Genomic DNA, 22,797 nt, shown 5'->3' with positions numbered 1-22,797 from the left:
GATGGTCGACCAGCGCGTAGTGCACAGCGTGCTACACCTTGTCTTCACCGACTGTTTCCAAGTCGTTGGTTTGGTCGAAGGGGATCTGTACCTTGACCAGGTCATTCACCAGATTTGAACCCTTTAGACTCTTTCTCTGGGGAAGTCTAAAAGACACTGTTTACAAGGACATACCGACTATACCAGATAATATCAAGGGAAATATTACTGCTGCTGCGTGCGCTGACATTTTTGATGAAATGCTGGAACGTGTGCATCAATCTTAACATTGCAGGCTGGAAGCTTGTATTGAAGCTGACGGTCATCATTTAGAACACAAACTTTGAAGGCATATTCTCTTTCTTCTTCAGAATCCAAAGAATTTGTTTATTCACTGATTTTCTTAAGTTAGTGCTGACACATGGATCGGACAACAGTCGGTATTTACAGTTTTCAAACTACGATAGCTCATAAACCACTTGTACTAGAATGCCGAGGACAACATCACTGACATTCTAATTTACTGTAGTTTTATTTTTATTTTTCATTTGAAAATGTAACTTTATAAACTAAATACACATTCTTATAAGTATCAACATCTATGTATATGCTATAATTATGAGCCATTGGTTACACTTCATTTCTGTGAAAACAGCACATCAATAGCACTTTCAATTTCAGAAATATTTGGGCTGCAAGTTTTAGGTGATTCGCCCTGCATATGGCATAGTTGTTGCGTGGTCAATACACCGAATTAAGTTTCAACAAACGAAAAGAAGAACCGTTCTTTAAAAGTATATTAAGTGAATGAACCATCTTTTCCGACATATAATTGAGTGATTCCGATTATGTGAAATGTTTCGCTATTTAAGTTTGGATTTCATCCTTATCACGATGCGCAGGTCGCCTGAGGGAGTCAGATCGAAAGACCTGAAACTGGCAAGCCGAACTTGTCCTCGGATACTTCCGGCACTAAAAGCCATACGCCATTTCATTACTGCAACAACAATAATAATAATAATAATGTCCGACTCGTTGGCTGAACGGTCAGCGTACTGGTCTTCGGTTCAGACGGTCCCGGGTTCGATTCCCGGCCGGGTCGGGATTTTAACCTTAATTGGTTAATTCCAATGGCCCGGGGGCTGGGTGTATGTGTTGTCTTCATCATCATTTCATAATAATAATAATAATAATAATAATGTCCGCCCCCGTGGTGTAGTGGCTAGTGTGATTAGCTGCCATGCCTGGAGTCCCGGGTTCGATTCCCGGCTTTGCCACGAAATTTTAAAAGTGGTACGAGGGCTGGACCGGGCTCCACTCAGCCTTGGGAGGTCACCTGAAAAGAGGGAGGTTCGATTCCCTCCTCAGCCATCCTCGAATTGGTTTTCCGTGGTTTCCCACTTTCCCTCCAGGCAAATGTTTGATGGTACCTAACTTAAGGCCACCGCCACTTCCTTCCCTCTTCCTTATGTATCCCTTATCTGCCTCCATGGCTAAATGGTTAGCGTGCTGGCCTTTGGTCCAGAGGGTCCCGGGTTCGATTCCCGGCCGGGACGCAGATTTTACCCTTCATTGGTTAATTCCAATGGCTCGGGGGCTGCGTGTGTGTGTGTGCCCTCTTCAGCATTATAATTCATCCTAGGTAGGGCCCTATCCTCATAGACGCGCAGGTCGCCTATGCGACGTCAACTCGAAAGACCTGCGTCCGGCCTCTTCGGAGACCTCACGACATTATTATTATCTATCGCTTCCAATCTTTCCAACCCCCTACAAGGCCCATGTTCATCATAGCAGGTGAGGCATCGTGGGCGATGTACTGGTCCTCCTGCCCAGTTGTATCCCTACGACCCAAAGTCTCGCGCTCCATGACACTGCCCTTGAGGCGGTAGAGATGGGATCCCTCGCTGTGTCCGAGAGAAAAACCAACCCTGGAGGGTAAATGGATTAAGAAAGAAAGAAAGAAATAATAATAATAATAATAATAATAATAATAATAATAATAATAATAATAATAATAATAATAATAATAATAATAATTTTCAAAAGTATAGCAACGTGAGAATAGGCAAGATTTTTTTTCATGATTTCAGGAATAATTATTAGGAAAGTAGAAATTTATATGGAGTCGTCCCTTATTTAAATTTCTACGAAAATGCAAAAACTTGCGGTAAGTTTCCTGTGAACACCGCCAAGTTTAGCTCATAGTTCTGTGATGTTCAATGAGATATTGGTGCCCAGACTTGATACACTGGATGATACCAGCACTTAACATTTGTCCTTCACTCGTAACCTCGCTTGCAATTCGTCTCACTGCATTTAATATATGACGTATAACAGCAGTAGAAAATGTTCTTGAAGCTTAATAGCTGCTATGAATTCTTAAGATTGGCACGTCACGAAGCAATTCTTCCATACGAAGTACAGCAAATTATCATCGACGTTAATTTCTTATGTGTTCATATTAATAACACGTTCTTTCTTCGGACTTAGAGTTAGTGTCCTACCATTTTCATTTCTTTCGACTTCATACTAGAGTTTAGATTTAGAAAGCGAAACTCAAAACAACTTTTTGCTTCTCTCCCTTGAAGTATTGTAAAGAATAATTCCGCTTCACAAAATCATGTACCTCTTCTTCTCTCTTTCTTTCTCTAAAGGAGAAGCAATAAAATAGCGCACAGCTTCAAAGAAGGTAAAGATATTTCTGTTTACAGTTTCATTTTGTGCGATTTCATTAAATTCAGGTCATATAATTTGACACCCCTATGCGACCTGCGCGTCGTGATGAGGATGATATGATGATGAAGACGTCACATACACCCAGACCCCGTGCCAGCGAAATTAACCAATTATGGTTAAAATTCCCGACCCTGCCGGGAATCGAACCCGAGACCCCTGTGACCACAGGCCAGCACGCTAACAATTTAGCCATGGAGCCGGACAGTACTGTAGTTATAATATATATATATATGAACACAAATGAGTTGTACACGCATTTCAGGTCCAAGAAGTTCATCGAATGGTTATTGATAATCTTCTTTACACTCTTCGTATGTGATTAAATCGGTTCCGCAGTGGCTTATTTACTTTTTTCACTTCATTTCACACTACCCCCCCCCCAAGTGAATTTTCCCGCAAAAAATACTTGTTTCTTTAATAGTAAACGATCTTCTAAATACCAATTATCACGACTCTAACTTCTTCAGTTTTTGATTTATGTGTCCTCATGAAAGGAATTCAACTCCTTTACACTCTCGCTCTCCAAGATGGTTTCCGCCCCCCCCAAAACGCGTTTTCCTTTGTTTTAAAGGAGATCCAAATACGAATTTTCACGTCTGTAACAACTTTAGTTTTTATTAGATGTGTGTATTCTCATACAATTAAGTCAATTAATTTTTCAATTCTTTCAACCCCCCCGCCCTTCATTGGATTTTCCGAGTATACGTGTTTCTTTACTTTTAAAGCAGATTGCAAATATCAAATTTCACGTCTGTAAGTCTGTAAAATCTTCATTTTTGAGATATCAGTAGCCTAATTAAAAGAATTCAACACCATTTTCAGTCACTTTTACCCCCCTCCTCCCAAGTGGTATTTCCGAAAACTAAAAATACACGTTTATTTATGTTTAATAGAGATAAAAAATACCATTTTTCACTTCTGTAACATGTTAAGTTTTTTAGATATACTGTAAAAATTCTCATTTTAAAATTTCACCCCTTTTTAGTTCCCCTTAAGTGGAGTTTCCAAAAACAAATCACCTATGTTTCTTTACATTTACAGGAGATTCCAAACACCCACGTTTTACGCCTGTAACATTTTACGTTTCCAAGATATTCTGTAGATATCGTCTTTCAAAAAATTCACCCCAATTTGTCACTCCTGTTTAACCGCCATTAATTGGATTTTCCAAAAATTAAAAAATACGTGTTTCTTTATTGTTAAAGGAGATCCCCTATACAAATATTCAGTTCTGTAATATCTTTCGTTTCTGAGATATATGTATCCTCATTAAAGGCATTCAACCCATTTTTCACCCTTTTACACCTCTCCTATTTGGATTTACAGGAAAGAAAAAATACGTGCTCCTTTATTTTAAAGGAGATTCTAACTACCAATTTTTACATCTGTAAATTTTAAAGTTTTAAGATGTAGACACACTCATTTTAAAAAATTAACGCCCCCCCTTTCATCCCCAATATTTGGATTTTCCATAAACGAAAAAATACGTGTTTCTTTACTTTTAAATAGATCCCAAATACCAAATTTCAGGTCTATAATATCTTCAGGTTCTGAAATATAAGTAGCCTCATTAAAGGCATTCAACCCATTACTCACACTTTTACACCCTTCCTATTGGGATTTTCCGAAAACAAAAGAATACATCTTTCTTTATTTTTAATGGAGATTCGAAATACCAATTTTTACATCTATAAACTTTAAAAGTTTTGAGATATAGATACACTCATTTTTAAAAATCACACCCTTTTCACCCCCCCCCCATTAACTGGATTTTCCAAAAACACAAAAATACGTGTTTCTTTATTTTTAAAGGAGATCCCAAACACCAATTTTCTGGTCTGTAATATCTTCAGGTTTTGAGATATAAGTAGCATCATTAAAGGCATTCAACTCCTTTTTCACCCCTTTTCACTCCTATTGCGATTTTCCGAAAACAAAAAATACGTCTTTCTTTATTTTTAATGGAGATTGTAAATACCAATTTTTACATCTGCAAACTGTAAAAGTTTGGAGATATAGATTCACTCATTTTAAAAATTCACCCCCTTTTCACCCTCCCATTAATTGGATTTTCCAAAAACAAAAAAATACGTGTTTCGTTATTTTTAAAAGATATCAAAAGTACCAATTTTCAGGTCTGTAATATCTTCAGTTTCTGAGATATAAGTACCGGTATCCTGATTAAAGGCATTCAACCCATTTTTCCCCATTTTCACCCTTTTTCACCCCTCCTATTGGGATTTTCTGAAAAGAAAAAAATACGCGTTTCCTTATTTTTTAAAGAAGATTCTAAATACCAATTTTTACATCTGTAAACTTTTAAAGTTTTGAGATATAGAAACACTCATTTTAAAATTTCATCCCCTCTTTTCACCCCCTTAGCGAAGGAATATCCAAAAATCCTCTCTTAGCGAGCACCTACATCTTAATATGAATATATCCCCAAAATTTCATTTCTTTATGTCCAGTAGTTTTGGCTCGGCGATGATGAATCAGTCAGTCAGGACAAGTTATTTTATATATATAGATGTACATGAAATAGAATGAAACTTTTCTTGAAGCTTGTTGAGTTGCACACGTTTAATGTTAATATAAGGTAGTAGGCTGAGGGCCTGAATAATATTTACAAATTGAGATTCCTATATACATTCAATCTTGTCTTGATGAGATAGTCTGTTCAAATGAGAGAATGTTCTTGATAGTCAAAAACTATCGGTCATGTATAATAACAAGTGGAACTTGTAGAGAGTGTTCGTATTAGCAGAATGCTAACAGGAGGCTTATAACTTGCAAGGAACTTGCGACTAGTGTTCATATATAGCAGAATGCTATGATTGGAGTCGGAGCACTGTAGGGTAGCGCTGTGAAGAGGAGGCGGACCTCCTGTTGATTGAATCGGACAATACGATTACAGCGCTCCTCCGGTTATCTCCGGTACTACCGACGGAGGCAAAGCAGTTACGGAGCTCCGGAGGTTAATCGGAGGGCCGCCTCCTATTCGTAACAGTAGCTCCGAGTGTAAGGACGTAAGAGGCTGTAATTTCAAACTTACGTCCATGAATGTAGGCGCCCTATAAAAATCGTTACCTACATACACATAAATTGATCTATATCAACGATATTTCATAAAATACCCCTTAACAAAGAACGTATAGTCATTCAGAATAATTAATGCATCCTCCCATTTGTTGTCAAGAAAATGCAATTATATCGACATATAATACATACCCCATATACCTGTAGGTATAAACCCTGTAGATACAACAAACAATATAACTAAATATGTTAAGTTGTTTCTCAGAAAAGTGCAGGCCCTACCTATGCAGAACTTACATAGTACACTTCGTTCATTATTATGGAAATATTCTCATTATATTGACACTAGAATACAGTAGTTTCAAGTTAAATTTGAATTCGCTTTTAATTTCTGGACATATGTAAAAAACGCGAAAGACGTGCAGAAGTTATGGATGATTATTTACGAGCGGAGGGAGGAGTTCAAGCGGTTCAAGTCTGTAAGTGCTGTGCTGTAAAACATGGCACAAACGACTCGTAAACACCGGCCTCGCGGTATCGGTGGCAGCGCGTCCGCCTGTAACCCGGCGGCCCCGGGTTCGATTCCCGGCCGGGTCAGGGTTTTTTATTTAAATTATTAATATCCCTGGTCTGGGGAATGGGTGTTTGTGTCATCCTTAACGTTCCTCTCCTCACATTCAACACTTTACACTACCGCCATTTACATAATACACGCAGGTTTCCTCACATATGGTGCAAGTAGAGGCAAAAGATCTTCAAACGCTCCGAACATATAGATTTAAAAAGTTAAATAAGGAGTGTAGTTTCGCGCAATAATAGCGACAAGTTATACATTTTCTGTGAAAATGCTCGTTCATTCCTCCCGTATGAAGTTCACACAACGCGCTTGTCATTCAATGTTTTTTTTTTTTTTTTGCTAGGTGTTTTACGTCGCACCGACACAGATAGGTCTTATGGCGACGATGGGACAGGGAAGGGCTAGAAGTGGGAAGGAAGCGGCCGTGGCCTTATTTAAGGTACAGTCTCAGCATTTCCCTGGTGTGAAAATGGGAAACCACGGAAAACCATTTTCAGGGCTGCCGCCAGTGGGGTTCGAACCTACTATCTCCCGAATACTGGACACTGGCCGCACTTAAGCGACTGCAGCTATCGAGTTCGGTCATTCAATGTTTGTACGTAAGAATGCTATCTGTAATATCGCCCAATAATAAGGGTACCGGTATAAACTGAGGGGCCTAGTTTCTCACGATCATAGTGACAAGTTATAAATTCCTGTGAAAATGCTCGTTCATTTCTCCCGTACCAAGTTCACACTACGCGCTTGTAATTCAATCGGAGGTTCTGTTACATAATTATTATGTTTGTACGTAATAATGCTATCTGTAATATCGCCAAATAACTAAAGTATTAACGGAGGGGCGTAGTTTCTCCCATTAACAGCGACAAGTTATAAATCCCTGTACAAATGCTCGTTCATTTATCCCGTACCAAGTTTAAACTACGCGCTTGTAATTCAATTGGAGGTTCTCCGGAGGCTCCGATTGAAAGCGCCCGGAGCCTCCGCTCCGTAAACAACCGCTCCGTCAACAGCGCTACTGTAGGGGACTTGAGTTGAGTAGCAGAATGCTTGGATGGGTGCTCGACGTGGCTACGGAATGCAGGATGAATGAGGCAATGTCCAGAGGTGAAACCTCACGGCCAGGAATCAGTCCACCTATTCAGAACACATTTTTAAGAGGGTACCTCCGTGTCTGACTTGCGGTGTAGTCTGGTCGTTGGACACTGTAGGAGTCCTGGAGAGGTGAGAAACGTTGCTCCTTATATAGCGCCGGCTGACGTCACAAACGATCACGTCAGCGCACTGCAATCTGCCTCGTGGTCTCTGGAAACATCCATGTGTCGGGCGGGCTGCGGAGATTGTAGGCGCGGAGGACACACACAACAATAATAATAATAATAATAATAAAACAACCAGCGGCACGGAGTTGTCACATTACAACTCCCGCAGATGCCACCGACCTCAGTCGGGATAAAGCCCATTATCTTAGGAACATAAGACGACCATTATCCAACTGTGTTACCATACGTTCATATATTTTATTTTCTTCTTTGCTAGCGGTTAAACATTCCACTAACACGGTGGTGTTCAAAGTGTGGTCGTCTCAAGGGGTACGCAAATTTATCGTTTATCGTTTTCTGTAAGCAGTTCAAAACAAAGTTGAGCCTGCTCATTTTCAATAAAATCTTGTTTTGATTTCTCTTTTTGTCTATCACTATACAGAGTCCCCTTTACGAACTACTCATTCTAAAATATATGTAAGTTTGTACCTCCCATTAACTAGGTATATATAAATGCTCTTTTTAAATTTTTGTTTCGAAATCCACTCATATCTTCAAGTTTTTCAGAAGCAGTGTTTTAATACAATAGTAACTGTTGCATTGTGTGTGTGCGTGTGTTAGTCTTAATACGCATACGTTTATTTACAGACGGCAAACCACACGGTCAACCGCCATATTTCATTTCTTCTAGTGGTTTACCCTCGCACCAACTCTGTAATTCTCCACTTCGCTGTCTTGGTTTCCCAAAATAAATAAATAAATAAATAAATAAATAAATAAATAAATAAATAAATAAATACATTTTTTGAATATATCTCTCCTCATAGGGTTGGCGTCAGGAAGGCATCCGGCCGTAAAAATTTGTTGAAATCCACATGTATTCCGAACTGAGAACTTAGATGGTAAAACATTGTCTTTCTGAGCCGAAGTTGGCTTTTTATATCGCGTATCTCCAATGTCGGCAGATTTACTGACACGTGAGAGAAATTCATAGAGGCAAAATTCCAGCATCTCTGGGTCTCCGTAAACCATAAAAGTAGTTAATGGTACATGAATCCAATGTGCCAAAAACAAATCACACCAGGGTGTGAGAAAGGCTACGGTGAAAGAAAATCTTCATAAGTTACGATACCCAATAAACACATTGTATTAAGTACGCACTTGGAAAGAAGTGACCGTGGCCTTGATTAAAATGCAGTCGAAGGATTTGTCTGGCGTGAAAATGGGAAACTACGGCAAAAATTTTCTTCAGGGCTGCCGATGGTGGGGTTTGAATTCATCATCACCCGAATACAGAGACTGAAACTACTCACTTGGTAAAATGAAAATCGATGTATGTCTGTATGATGAGCGTCCAGGCAAAACCAAGCATATCTGCCAGATCGAGACTTCCAGGAGGAAAGTAAAATGTAAATTAGCGACCGTATAGTAGCTTTTGAACATGCAACTTTTCAGGCGTCATTTTTATTAACCCAGTAAATCTCTTTCTATGGCTGGCAGAAATCAGTGGAAATTAAGAAATTCTTTAAAAAAAAAAGCCCCGCATGTGACTTGATTGTGTTTGGCTTCTGCTTTTGTTCAGGCTTAGAGTTTTGTAGTTTCAATATTAGGAGAATCAGTTAAGAAACAGATTGAGATGATACTATTGTATCAAAACTAATTCTTTAACTTCTTCTTCTTCTTTCCTGGCCTTTTCCCCAGTTATCTGGCGCAGGAACTTACATAGATTAAGTCTAGTTTTACGGCACGATGCTCTTCCTGACATCAAGCCTATGTGGGGGGATATATTGTATCAAGACGAATGTTTGCTTCAGTTAATTTTGGACATGTTCAGTTCTGACAAGACGCTCCTCGCATATGTGTACCGTATACATGTGTGTAAGCAATCATGTAGTTTTTCATGATTGTTGATATCGTGGTCATAGCCACGACACTTTAAGTTTTACGTGGAATACGAACCACGGGGACGTGACTTTTCTTTTCAAAATTCTTACGTGAATTGACCAAGATTCGAACCACGACCAATGAACAGTGACTGCGCTACTAGGATATCACGCCTCCATGTATGTATGCATGTATGTATGTATGTATGTATGTATGTATGTATGTATGTATGTATGATCACGCTCAACATATTGAGACATTATTCTCTTTTTTCGAGGCCCGTGATTTAGACTTCTCCAGAGGAATTCAGAGCTCACTAGTGTTATGAGCTGCTGTTTTAGTAGTGTATGGAAGTGTCGTGTTTTTTGTTGGTAGTAAACGTCGTTCTTCTACTTCTACTCCTCGTAACCATGTAAAACAAACAACGTAGATTAAGCCCTTTGGGTTTCGTTGTGGCTATTATAGTAAATGAAGGGACGTAATGCGATCCTTGACCGGAGTAGAGGTCGGTGAGGTTGGCGCCACAACGGTACAGATCGTCACGCTTTCATCATTACGTTGTAGCCGTAACTCCCCGACCACACGCACCATTGCTTGTGAACACGATCTTCACTGCCCGCAGGGATGTCTAATGCTCTCCTATTTATGACCTTCGCTGTGGAAGACTTCTTGAACACAGAACGGTGGTGAGAACTAGTGGTAAGGCCTCCAAGGTCATTGGCCTGCTAGAAATTTCTTTTGAGTCGAGACTATGATAGTTACATCGACCCTGTTCTAGTACTTCCGGTACTTGTCTGCCGTGAACAAGGGAGAACCCGGAAGAAATCTAACTTAAAATAACTTGTCCCTGTTTTAAAATTTCAAAAGAATCTATAATTAGCTTATTATTTTCATTCATTCATCATTACGGCCATGGCAGGGTGACCGGATTTTGAAAATAAAAGGACGGGACGCTAATATTATGCTGATGTGATTTTTATCTAAACGTTCTTTATTTTTTTAGAATTTTCTTTACGACACACCGACACAGATGTCTCATAGGGCAACAATGGGATAGGAAAGGGCGAAGTGGGAAGGAAGCGGCCGTGGCCTTAGTTAAGGTACAGCTCCATTATGTGCCTGGTGTGAAAATAGGAAATCATGGGAAACCATGGAAAATCTTCAGGACTGTCGACAGTGGAGTTCGAACCAACTATCTCCCAGATGCAAGCTCACAGCTGAGCGCCCCTAACCGCACGGCCAACTCGCCCGGTGCGTTCTTTATTAGGGCATTGTGTGTTTATATAATGCCAGTGGGTAAGAAGTTTGTCCAGTTTCATTGGTTGAATGATCAGCATACATGCCTTCGTTTCAGAGGACCCCGGGTTCGTTTCCCGAACGGGATGAGGATTTTCTAACTGTGTATTGAACCCTTTGGTCCACTCTGAAGGATATCTACCTTCCTTACCTATCAGCAAAATTTCATGAGATCTGTCTCTTGGATCGTTTCGGGTTCTTCGCCACTTGCTGAGGTAAAAGGTAGGGTTCAGTAATCCTAATCTATCTACTCAAATGACAGGTCTATACATATAATATTGTATTTTAATTTTGGAAAACTTTCTGAAGACACTAATATTTTGTAATCCATGTATAATTCGGACTCTATCTTGTCCACTTAACACCACAATCATTCTTACACAGAGGGACCGAACGCTGGTTTGAGTCTTTAACTTAACTGCCTGATAGGCATCCTTACTAGAAACCATTGTCTCAATTATTAAATAAAGAAAGGAAAGTCTGGAAATCCTTAAATTCGGCTTCCATATGAGACTACATGTACCATCATAATGATTCTTGAAGTTCCAGCCCTCGTAACACGAACTCTGGACTCTGGGTATAATTAAGGCAGTCCAATCGGTGTGTGCCACAGAGTGGTTATACGGCATGGACCCTTAATTGAATCGATGTGACCTGCGACTATGTCATGGACCGTCCTCTAAACTTCTTAGTTACTTTAAAGTCATTGTGGATGATGACCGCAAGGAAAATTATGCTACAGTGGCATATGGCCCTAATCTAAGTCCCTGAGGTTGATAACCCCATGACCACCCAAGTTTCTAAGCTGAAGGCTGAACACAATTGAGTTACATCGGTTGATGACCAAAGTTTCCAGCCGGGCTGAGTGGCTCAGTCGGTTGACGCGCTGGCCTTCTGACCCCAACTTGGCAGGTTCGATCCTGGCTCAGTCCGGTGGTATTTGAAGGTGCTCAAATACGTCAACCTCGTGTCGGTAGATTTACTGGCACGTAAAAGAACTCCTGCGGGACAAAATTACGGCACCTCGGCGTCTCCGAAAACCGCAAAAGAGTAGTTAGGGGGACGTAAAGCAAATAGCATTACAAAGTTTCCACTTTACTAACCCCAGCACATTTACTGCTCAATCAATCAAAGTCAAATAATGCAACAACAACAACGCTCACAATACTTTGTGGCAGTAAAATCCATTACCTTCGGATATGTCCCCTTAATCGTTACGTTAACACTTAAATATTCCCAGAAAATAAACTACGATTTCCAGAATGCATCTCCAAGTTATTCGCTTGGTTTAAAGTTATTTCACAAATACGGTTCCACTGAATTTAATAATTAAATAAATTAGAAATGATTTAATGAAATCTTAATGAACAACAAATTCTATCTCCACGGACGAATGATTTCTTTCACAAGTCCCTACTCAACGTTTGACGCAGTTATATTCAATTCATGTTTAATGTTTATCATCTGGCATTATTTTGTAGCTGGAAAACTTTTTACATCATTCATTTCCAGTGTTATATCTTGTTTCATGACATCACACTTTAAATCTAACCTAACCCTGGCCATTATTAATACTTGGATAACCCTAATAATCTAGTACAAACCAAAAGTAACTCGCCGTATAATGTAAGCCGATTACGATGTCATATATTGTCATGACATTTCATAAAGTTTGTGCACCCTCACAAACAAAACAATCATCACTACCACCATTCTATATTTTGGACAACCCTGAAATTGGCTAACCTTGCTCATTATACTCTAACTTCGTGGTTTCAAATATACATTACAACCTCAATTAAACACATTCACATTATCTAATAACCTACACGTTTTTCCCGGACGAAAATTTCAACTAGATCCCGTAGTTAATGATCCCCGCTGCCAAGAATGCAATCTCGTTTCAATACGTAACACTCTACACGTCTTCCGTTGTACTAAATGTCCCCTGTCGATCAGCTGGCGGTATCGAAACAGACGACCCTCTTCTGCCTGTCAGTTTCAACATGAAACACACGTCATCGTCATACATGACTGGCTTCAAAGAATGAGCCCCTTTGACTTCGCAAAATAGAACAAAATACGATATTCTGACCAAACAAATATGCACATAGATTTACTTTTAAATGTCCCACAATAATTGTAGGCCCTACACGTCGCAAATTAAACACCGGCGTGAATTCTCTCATTCATTTCCATCCCAAACATATAAAATCTTCCTGAGGCTCGCACCAAAGTCCCGGCATCATCTACAGGCTTCCAATCACCTGATTCACAAATCCTATCTCAACTCGTACGACAAATCTAATCTCTGTTCTCAAACTCAACGACTCTCACTGACAAAAGAACTGGAATAAAAATCCTTACTAGAATCCACGACGCCTAATCACGCACAATATTATAATAATGAACAACTTCGCATAAAATGATGTATTTTAAAACTGGATTTTCACAAAAATGACTGACATATTTACTGTTATTATTGTCACTCAGACACGGTTTAAACGGACATAGAATACGTTACACTTCGTGACAAAATCCACCGATCTGCATTACTCAACACTACACACAACGCTTCCATCCGAGTGAAAATGGGTAGCCACGGATCCCTTTCGCACCAATTCCATAAAATTTCAACTGAAAAGTTTAGGTTGAATAAACATCTTAATTTGACATCACAAAATATGAGCAATAAAATAAACGAAAATGACGATCTACTTTGGACGTGATATCACTTCGAAACCCTCATTAATAACTTTTTACAACATTACAGGCACTCGCAATAGTTTAAAAATTTATCCAAGTAGAAAATAAACCAGATGACCCTTTTTCGTCATATTCTGACATTCACAAAGAAACAATGTAGGTGACCAATTGCGTCATAAATACCCACTTCAAATACATATAAGTTTGACATCATGAAACAAGATATAGTAGGCGTTAGGATGGCATGTCACCTACCGTAAGTCACGCCAGCGTTCAACTTTGGGCTCACCGGCGACCCTCTGTCATTTATTTAGCCATTTTTACATTTTTGGCTGTACATTGCATATTTCTTCCTTTTCCTGTAAATAAAGCACAAAAAAAAGAATGCCCTTCACTTGTCGATTTTGTTGATCGCACTCGACTGATAGTATTTATTACCCGCACACGAGTTACTTTCCTTACCACGCACAAATTTATAAATACCTCTTCGGTAGCTTGATCGTCCTTTTTATTCAATTATTCTGCTCAACGAAAAACTGTCTCCACATGGAGCCACATCGGCTAAAATCTGTTGGTTGGACTTAGTCTACTTGTCGATCGATTTACAGAACAGTTCAACCTTCTGTCTTCAGCCTCACGATACAAAATTTCAACATGGCGTCCCTTCTATAATTATAGACATTACCCCCTCTCTCCAGGCATTTTCCCTTTGCCGCCAAGAAACTTTGCGTAACTTTTTCGACTTAAATGAACTGTATTTAAAAGAGTTTTTGATGTAACCACATACTTGCTACATTGCTAGCGGTAGTGTTCCTGGACATTTAAATTTTATTCTTCTTAAATTAACTGATTAAATGACCTCCTTTGAAAGGCACTATTTTTTCGTCGACTTGGCGTGGGTAAGCTAGATACGCGCGTCCATCTGAAATAATTGCCAGAAATGGCTTAGCAGTCTCAAATCCGTCTTACTAAAGACCAAGTGTCTTATAGATAAATACAGCACCCTCATTATATTGCGTTCACCACTAATTCTTTCATTTAATTATATTTATTCAACATAAACTTTCTTCTGTATCCTTCCACATTCGACACGTGCGGATGACGTCACACCTCAGAGCGTGGGACGGAAAGTAGCTCCCTCCTTGGAACGCGTCAATCCCGTATTATATATAAAAATTTCAAGCTTCCTATTACAATTGATATGGACCTCCTGTAATAATTTTAATACTTAAAATTCTTAGGGTACAAAGGTCATGGGTTCAGTATGGTTAATTCCTCTGGCTCTGGAACTAGGTGTTTGTGTTCGTCTTAATTGCCTAAACTTCTCGTTATTTACATGCACTACCCTACCAACCACCGGAGAAACACGCCAAAGTGAATACATTCCTCCAAATAAGGTTATTGTCGGAAAGGCTATCCGGCCGTAAAACTGAGCCGAATCCACTATTCCATGCCGACCCCAATAAATTGGGAAAAGAGTCTAGGTAGAAGAAGTGAATAACAAGTGTCGAGTTTTATTTAAAATAACAAATACTGCACTGCTTACAATATATGGTCTATAATACCTATAAGTACATAATACCATTTATTTTACAATTTTGCTTTACGTTGCACCGATACAGATAGGTCTTGTGGCGACGACGGGATAGGAAAGGACTAGGAGTGGGAAGGAAGTGGCCGTGGTCTCTATTAAGGTAAAGCTCCAGCATTTGCCTGGCGTGAAAATGGGAAAATACGATCTTCAGCACTGCCGACAGTGGGGTTCAAACTCATTACATCCTGGATGCAAGCTCACAGCTGCACGCCTCTAACCGCACGGCCAACCAATTAGACCATATCATACCCATGCCACTTTCTTCCATAATAACCGAAAAGTCTTAGCCTTTTAACGTTCTCCAGGGAGATCAATTGTACAATTTGCACTATAGCCTACTGTATACCCTTGATAAATGAATTTCCACAGAAATTGTTGGCCACCCCTTCAAGAAACCTAAGACCATGGCTGCTAACTTTCCAGTTCTAGCCCTTTCCTATCCTTGCGTCACTGAAAAATTTCAATGTGTTGGTACGACGTTAAACCACTACCAAAAAATTACAATAAAAGAGTCTTGGAAGATACTTTGTTCTGTGGAGTATCTGCACTATTTTTATTTGCTTTAAACAAACTAGTAGGAAATACATGATAGAATTGTTGTCGCTGCTTACTGGTGATTCGGAACAGCATGATCAATAGCTTCATGTATTTAGTATTTCTCTTTGTTTGTGTGCTCAATATGCTAGTTTTCGCGATTATAATTGATTTGGTAGTGATCTTCCGGAAAGGGTAAGAAGCCTCAGTAGAAGAGGAAGTGACTCTAAAGGAGAGGGTTACAGTTGCTATCAGAGGGATATACACTATTAAGAACATTACCAGATTATCTTTACAAACAGACTTAACGCAATTCCACGCAAAAATCTCCCCAATACTAACATACAGTATAGAATTGATTTGGGGAAACTATCTTTAACTGATTTAACTACATTGGAAAAAATAAAAGCATATCTGAAAAGAGTATTGGGAGTCTCGAGAACAGCATCTTCTCGTCTAGTTTATGAACTGGCAAGAGAACAATTCTATTTAAGAGATCTACGGCTGAATCTACCACTACCTGCTACTAATCTAGCAACTGAAGTGATCAAGAGAAGAAAGCAGAAACGTGCGAAAATACCTCTAGATTTCTGCGTTACTGGCGCAATGATTGACTGGAGATGGACGAACGAAAACCAACCATTAAGGCCTGTTTTGACAAGACTCGCAATTTAAGGCTTCCGTCATAAATGGTGTACTAATCAGAAATTTCATGAGCCAGATCTTGAGTGTGTGTGTGTGTGTGTGTGTGTGTGTTATGTGCAAAATACTGTGACAAGTATCATATAACTGTTTGTAGAAAGAGAGTCAGGTCGATAGCCTTTACAGTAAAGAATGAATTTCATAATTTGTACTTGCACATTTGTGCGCATTTCCAAAATATTTTTTGGAATTGATTTGGAAGTACGAGAAGCAAATATTCCCCGAGGATTAAAGACACTATCCTAGGAAAGAGAGACTTTGGAGCAAATCTCAACCATTATGTCCGCTGTCGGTACTGGAATTCGAACCTTGTATTACTGATAGCTTTTGTTTTCTGGTGTGGCAGCTTTATTGTATGAACTACTATAACAACGGATACGATATAGGTTCAGACTTCAATTAAAGTGTGGCTTCAGTGGTCTTGCTACATATAGTTGTATGTATAATATAAAACGTTTAGACATCTCCGAAGAGGCGAATTGGGGAAATTACGAGTGAAGTACTTTCTTGTTGCTTTCCTCGCTTATTCTTCTTCTTCTTTATCTGTTTACACTCCAGGGTCAGTTTTCCCTCGGACTCAGAGAGGGATCCCACCTCTATCGCCTCAAGGGCAGTGTCCTGGAGCTTCAGACTCTGTATCGGGGATGAAACTGGGAGGATGACCAGTACCTCGCCCAGGCGGCCCCACCTGCTATGCTGAACAAGGACCTTGCGGGTTGGATGGGATGATTGGAAGGGATAGGCAAGGAAGAGCGAAGGAAGCGTCCGTGGCCTTAAGTTAGGTACCATTCCGGCATTTGTCTGGAGGAGAAGTGGGAAACCACTTAAAACCACTTCCAGGATGGCTGAGGTGGGAATCGAACCCACATCTACTCAGTTGACCTCCCGAGACTGAGTGGACCCCGTTCGAGCCCTCGTACCACTTTTCAAATTTCGTGGCAGAGCCGGGAATCGAACCCGAGCCTCCGGGGGGTGGCAGCTAATCACACTAACCACTACACCACAGAGGCGGACCCTCGCGTATTCAGAAGATGTTTTTAATTATCAGTCTACCAGTCCTACAGAAATGCCTAGACTAAACAATTGTACAAGCGACACCTTCACATCATTATCATCACCATCACGTGGACTGACAGTACAAGTATTGATTCTGCTAGAATAGACCATACCTATGCCACTTTCATGTTGCCTAAGCCAAAATTAAAAGTAAACTTGTGTCCTCATCCCGAGGTGGTGCAGCTCTTTTCAGACACACCCCAGATGGAGGCACCATTTTAACCACACACTAGCCCTCCTGCCATTCTTAAATTTCTGGCAGTACCGGGAATCGAACCCGGACCTCCGAGGATGGCAGCTAATAGTGCTAACCGTTACGCTACGGAGGCGAACGAAGCCAAAGTTGGGACTATGATATTGTATAAGAGGCAGTCAAATTAAATGAACACCGAACACCCGTTACAACGTGACCATGGAATGGTTTTATTCAAAAGTAATTACCAAAAAGCGTTCATACATGTATCCCACTGAGAGACGAGACGATCAATTCCACTCTTGCACTTTTTCAGGTCGCCAAAAATGTGAAAATCACATGGTGAAAGATCTGGGCTGTAGGGAGGATGTTGAAGTGTTTCCCAACCAAATCGCTAAAGCGTAGACTTCGTCAGATTTAAAGTACGGGGGGCGAACATTATCATGCAACAGGATGACTCCATCCAACAGAGTCCAGGGCACTTTGACTTTATGGCGCGTTGCATTTTTCCCGCCAGACGACGAACTACACTTCTCTGCTCTTCATTGTTTGCCTCCATTTTTACAGCTGGATGAACACACTAGACCAGTCCGCAACCCAACAACTGCGGCCACCTGTGAGTTTTCACTACGCAGTTCTCCTACCACAGCGATGGCAGTATCGATACGTAACAACAGTGTTGCCATCTTCCGCGCGGAATGTGTGTTATGGCGAGTGTTCGGTTTTCATTTAATTGCTCTTATAGGTCAATGAAAATAAGAACACTGTCTATCCCATGTTTACAAGATGGAGTAGATCTGTGCTGTCTACAGTGTATTAAGCTACACTAAGGGAATATAGAAAAACATCATGAAGTAGCTGTGCCAGAAAATAATATTTTATATACACACTCTTTCACACATTATAATAATATACCGTACTCACTCATTCTCATCATACACACTCGTGTGTATTGTATAGAGTCTGCCGGGCGAGTCGGTACTTAATGTTCCCTTCCCTAGCAGCAATGCAGGCCGCAACTCTCACAGGGAATGTGCTGTAGAAAAGACGAATATACTGTGATTCGGCGGAATGGCGTTCTGTGCCCATTTCGCCTGGTTGCGCAGTAGGGGAAGTGTTGTCGCCGGTGTGGAATACCGCGCCTGATGACGTTCAATCCAGTCCAATGCATACTCCATTATCGATAGATTAAGTATTCTTATTGGTCTCGAGATTTTACTTGCACCTTGAAGAAAGCGTTGTGCGCTATGAGCGATGTGTGGGTAAGCACTGACTTTTCGAATATCACATCTCTTACATGAACGGCAGCAGAACGAGTTGCACGATATTCTGGATGTCCCGTGTACTTGGTATTTAATATTCCTTTTACAAACACAAACGAATATTATCCAGGCCTTCTACATCATCATTCCAGGTGTATCTCGTTTCCAGGCTTACGTCCAGATATCATTCACTTGGCCGACGCTGCATCGTCTGTTCTTGTCCATCCAGATACTTCTTTCTAGATACCGATAGAAGAGGGCTTCGCGGTACTCAGATGTTAGTGAAGTCTGCTTAGAGGCTCCTTGATCCTAATGCAAACTGTTGTGGATGGTTTACAGGCACCCACCGTGCCACACGCCTCTAATCCGTTCTACGGTCGGTGTGCCGTTCGCCGCGGTCTCTCATACGATGCGACAGTCTTGATGTGTATATCGTCGTTGCCGGGACAAAACCTCCTATGTGATAATATTTTTGGAGATATACTGACCCGCAGCACATACGTTATGAAGAGCGAGAATGCCTTGACAATATTCACGCAATATTGCACCTTAGATGACAGTACCTTACCGACCAAAGTTCTATGCTAAAATATTTCACATAGGAGGTTTCGTCCCGGCAACGACGATATGTATATTGTTACTGTCCAGAATTGGGCGTACTGGCAGATGCACCTTAGAGGATTAGAGGTGTGTCGCAAGGTGGGTGCCTGTAAATTACTGATGTATATTTTGTTTGCAATGTGATCAATATCTGTTCGCAACTTGTCATTTTATGTACACTGACTGACAGAGCAAATGCAACACCAAGAAGGAGTGGTTCGAAAGGGATGAAAGTTGGGGAAAAAACAGAGACGGCACGGACGAATAATTGATGTTTATTTCAAACCGATATGCAGGTTACACAATACACACGGCATCGACTCAGTAGGATGTAGGACCACCGCGAGCGGCGATGCACGCAGAAACACGTCGAGGTACAGAGTCAATAAGAGTGCGGATGGTGTCCTGAGGGATGGTTCTCCATTCTCTGTCAACCATTTGCCACAGTTGGTCGTCCGTACGAGGCTGGGGCAGAGTTTGCAAACGGCGTCCAATGAGATCCCACACGTGTTCGATTGGTGAGAGATCCGGAGAGTACGCTGGTCACGGAAGCATCTGTACACCTCGTAGAGCCTGTTGGGAGATGCGAGCAGTGTGTGGGCGGGCATTATCCTGCTGAAACAGAGCATTGGGCAGCCCCTGAAGGTACGGGAGTGCCACCGGCCGCAGCACATGCTGCACGTAGCGGTGGGCATTTAACGTGCCTTGAATACGCACTAGAGGTGACGTGGAATCATACGCAATAGCGCCCCAAACCATGATGCCGCGTTGTCTAGCGGTAGGGCACTCCACAGTTACTGCAGGATTTGACCTTTCTCCACGCCGACGCCACACTCGTCTGCGGTGACTATCACTGACAGAACAGAAGCGTGACTCATCGGAGAACACGACGTTCCGCCATTCCCTCATCCAAGTCGCTCTAGCCCGGCACCATGCCAGGCGTGCACGTCTATGCTGTGGAGTCAATGGTAGTCTTCTGAGCGGACGCCGGGAGTGCAGGCCTCCTTCAACCAATTGACGGGAAATTGTTCTGGTCGATATTGGAACAGCCAGGGTGTCTTGCACATGCTGAAGAATGGCGGTTGACGTGGCGTGCGGGGCTGCCACCGCTTGGCGGCGGATGCTCCGATCCTCGCGTGCTGACGTCACTCGGGCTGTGCCTGGACCCCTCGCACGTGCCACATGTCCCTGCGCCAACCATCTTCGCCACAGGCGCTGCACCGTGGACACATCCCTATGGGTATCGGCTGCGATTTGACGAAGCGACCAACCTGCCCTTCTCAGCCCGATCACCATACCCCTCGTAAAGTCGTCTGTCTGCTGGAAATGCCTCCGTTGACGGCGGCCTGGCATTCTTAGCTATACACGTGTCCTGTGGCACACGACAACACGTTTTCAATGACTGTCGGCTGAGAAATCACGGTACGAAGTGGGCCATTCGCCAACGCCGTGTCCCATTTATCGTTCGCTACGTGCGCAGCACAGCGGCGCATTTCAGATCATGAGCATACCTCAGTGACGTCAGTCTACCCTGCAATTGGCATAAAGTTCTGACCACTCCTTCTTGGTGTTGCATTTGCTCTGTCAGTCAGTGTATAACCAGCGCTTGATCGTCTCGTTTGTTGCTTTCTAGTAGCCTAGTGCTTGGTACCGCCGGCCCCGTGGTGTAGGGGTAGCGTGCCTGCCTCTTACCTGGAGGCCCCGGGTTCGATTCCCGGCCAGGTCAGGGATTTTTACCTGGACCTTAGGGCTGGTTCGAGGTCCACTCAGCCTACGTGATTAGAATTGAGGAGCTATCTGACGGTGAGATAGCGGCCCCGGTCTAGAAAGCCAAGAATAACGGCCGAGAGGAATCGTCGTACTGACCACACGACACCTCGTAATCTGCAGGCCTTCGGGCTGAGCAGCGGTCGCTTGGTAGGCCAAGGCCCTTCAAGGGCTGTAGTGCCATGGGGTATGGTATGGTATGGTAGTGCTTGGTACCAATATGGTCTTTCTCATCCTGTTCCTTCATTTTCCATTAGTATTTATTTGTAATGCTCATTTGGAATTATTAAAACAGTCACTGGTATAAAACATTAAACTTTATTGTTTTATTGCAGCATTGTCGCAGAACGCGTTCTCGCCCGAATATTGGGGAGCAGGTATTCCTTCCTGCATTGAGTGATAGTCGAGTGGACTCCAGCTTTCAAGAAAGGTAAGATGTGCGTCATGTACGGATGATTTTCCTATTTTAAACATAGTCCAAACCTGTTTATGTAATACTTCAACAGTTGCTGTGTTCATATTCCATAAGAGAGAATATTATTGATGATACTACCTTTGTAACAATGCTTTTTACTTTACGTCCCATTAACTACTTTTACGGTTTCCGGAGACGCGAGATGCCAGAATTTAGTCCCGCAGGAGTTATTTTACGTGCCAGTAAATCTGCCGACGCGAGGCTGACGTATTTGAGCACCTTCAAATACCACCGGACTGAGCCAGGATTGAACCTGCAAAGAGTACTTTTATAACGTTGCTTTTAGAGACTACAGTATAGCAAAACCTTGCCCAATCTCGAAGTATTTTCAGTGAACTACTGTATAGCTTAATTCGTTCTCACTCTGCAATTAGTGAGGTTCCATAACTTAAGCTGAATTTCCCTTCATTCACTGTAAGTTGGTGTCCGATTCGTTGGCTGAACGGTCAGCGTACTGGCCTTCGGTTCAGAGGGTCCCGGGGTCCCGGGTTCGATTCCCGGCCGGGTCGGGGATTTTAACCTTAATTGGTTAATTCCTACGGCACGGGGGCTAGGTGTATGTATTGTCTTCATCATTTCATCCTCATCGCGACGCGCAGGTTGCCTACGGGAGTCAAATAGAAAGACCTGCAACTGGCGAGCCGAACCCTTCCTGGGATATCCCGGCACTAAAAGCCATACGACATTTCATTTCATTCTTATAAGTTGGTTGTCATAAAATCAGCAGAGCGCAGTAGGAGAATGTGAATTGATTTTTCATTAATTGTTTTAAGAAATAATATCTCGTTTGAGGCTGCCTTTCGATTGACTTGATGAATTAGTATATAGAGGATAGTAAAATTTACTACCTAAATTTATCCCTTGTAAATCGTAATTATTCAGAAGCAAAATGGATTTTCAATGCGATTATTTTAAAATATATTGAACTCAGCGCTTATAATTCTAAATTTGTAAGAGTAAATATACGATAGTAACAAAAAGTTTTGCTAAATCACTTAGTCATAACGGTAGAAGGATGTTAATGGATATATTGTTTGAAAAATTGTTTCACTGAGTTAAAAGTATTCTAGAATTTGCTTTGTGGAAGGAATCAGAAATATTTGAAACGCCATTAGATTAATTTTACTGACCATATTGC

General features: G+C 41.5%; 1 long non-coding RNA gene across 1 annotated transcript in view; it reads left to right on the top strand.

Annotated features, from left to right (window-relative positions):
• LOC136863294 (uncharacterized) overlaps positions 1-22,797 on the top strand; it is a 375,222-nt gene that overhangs the window by 139,953 nt on the left and 212,472 nt on the right. Inside the window, exon 2 of the long non-coding RNA XR_010859190.2 lies at positions 21,520-21,614. This is a non-coding gene — a long non-coding RNA (uncharacterized lncRNA). The remainder of the gene's footprint in view (positions 1-21,519; positions 21,615-22,797) is intronic.

The sequence above is a fragment of the Anabrus simplex genome, chromosome 2 (genome assembly GCF_040414725.1).
Source record: "Anabrus simplex isolate iqAnaSimp1 chromosome 2, ASM4041472v1, whole genome shotgun sequence".
In the NCBI taxonomy this organism is placed as follows: domain Eukaryota; kingdom Metazoa; phylum Arthropoda; class Insecta; order Orthoptera; family Tettigoniidae; genus Anabrus; species Anabrus simplex.
Note: the sequence above shows the minus strand (reverse complement) of the source record. Positions and strands in the feature narration are given on the sequence as shown.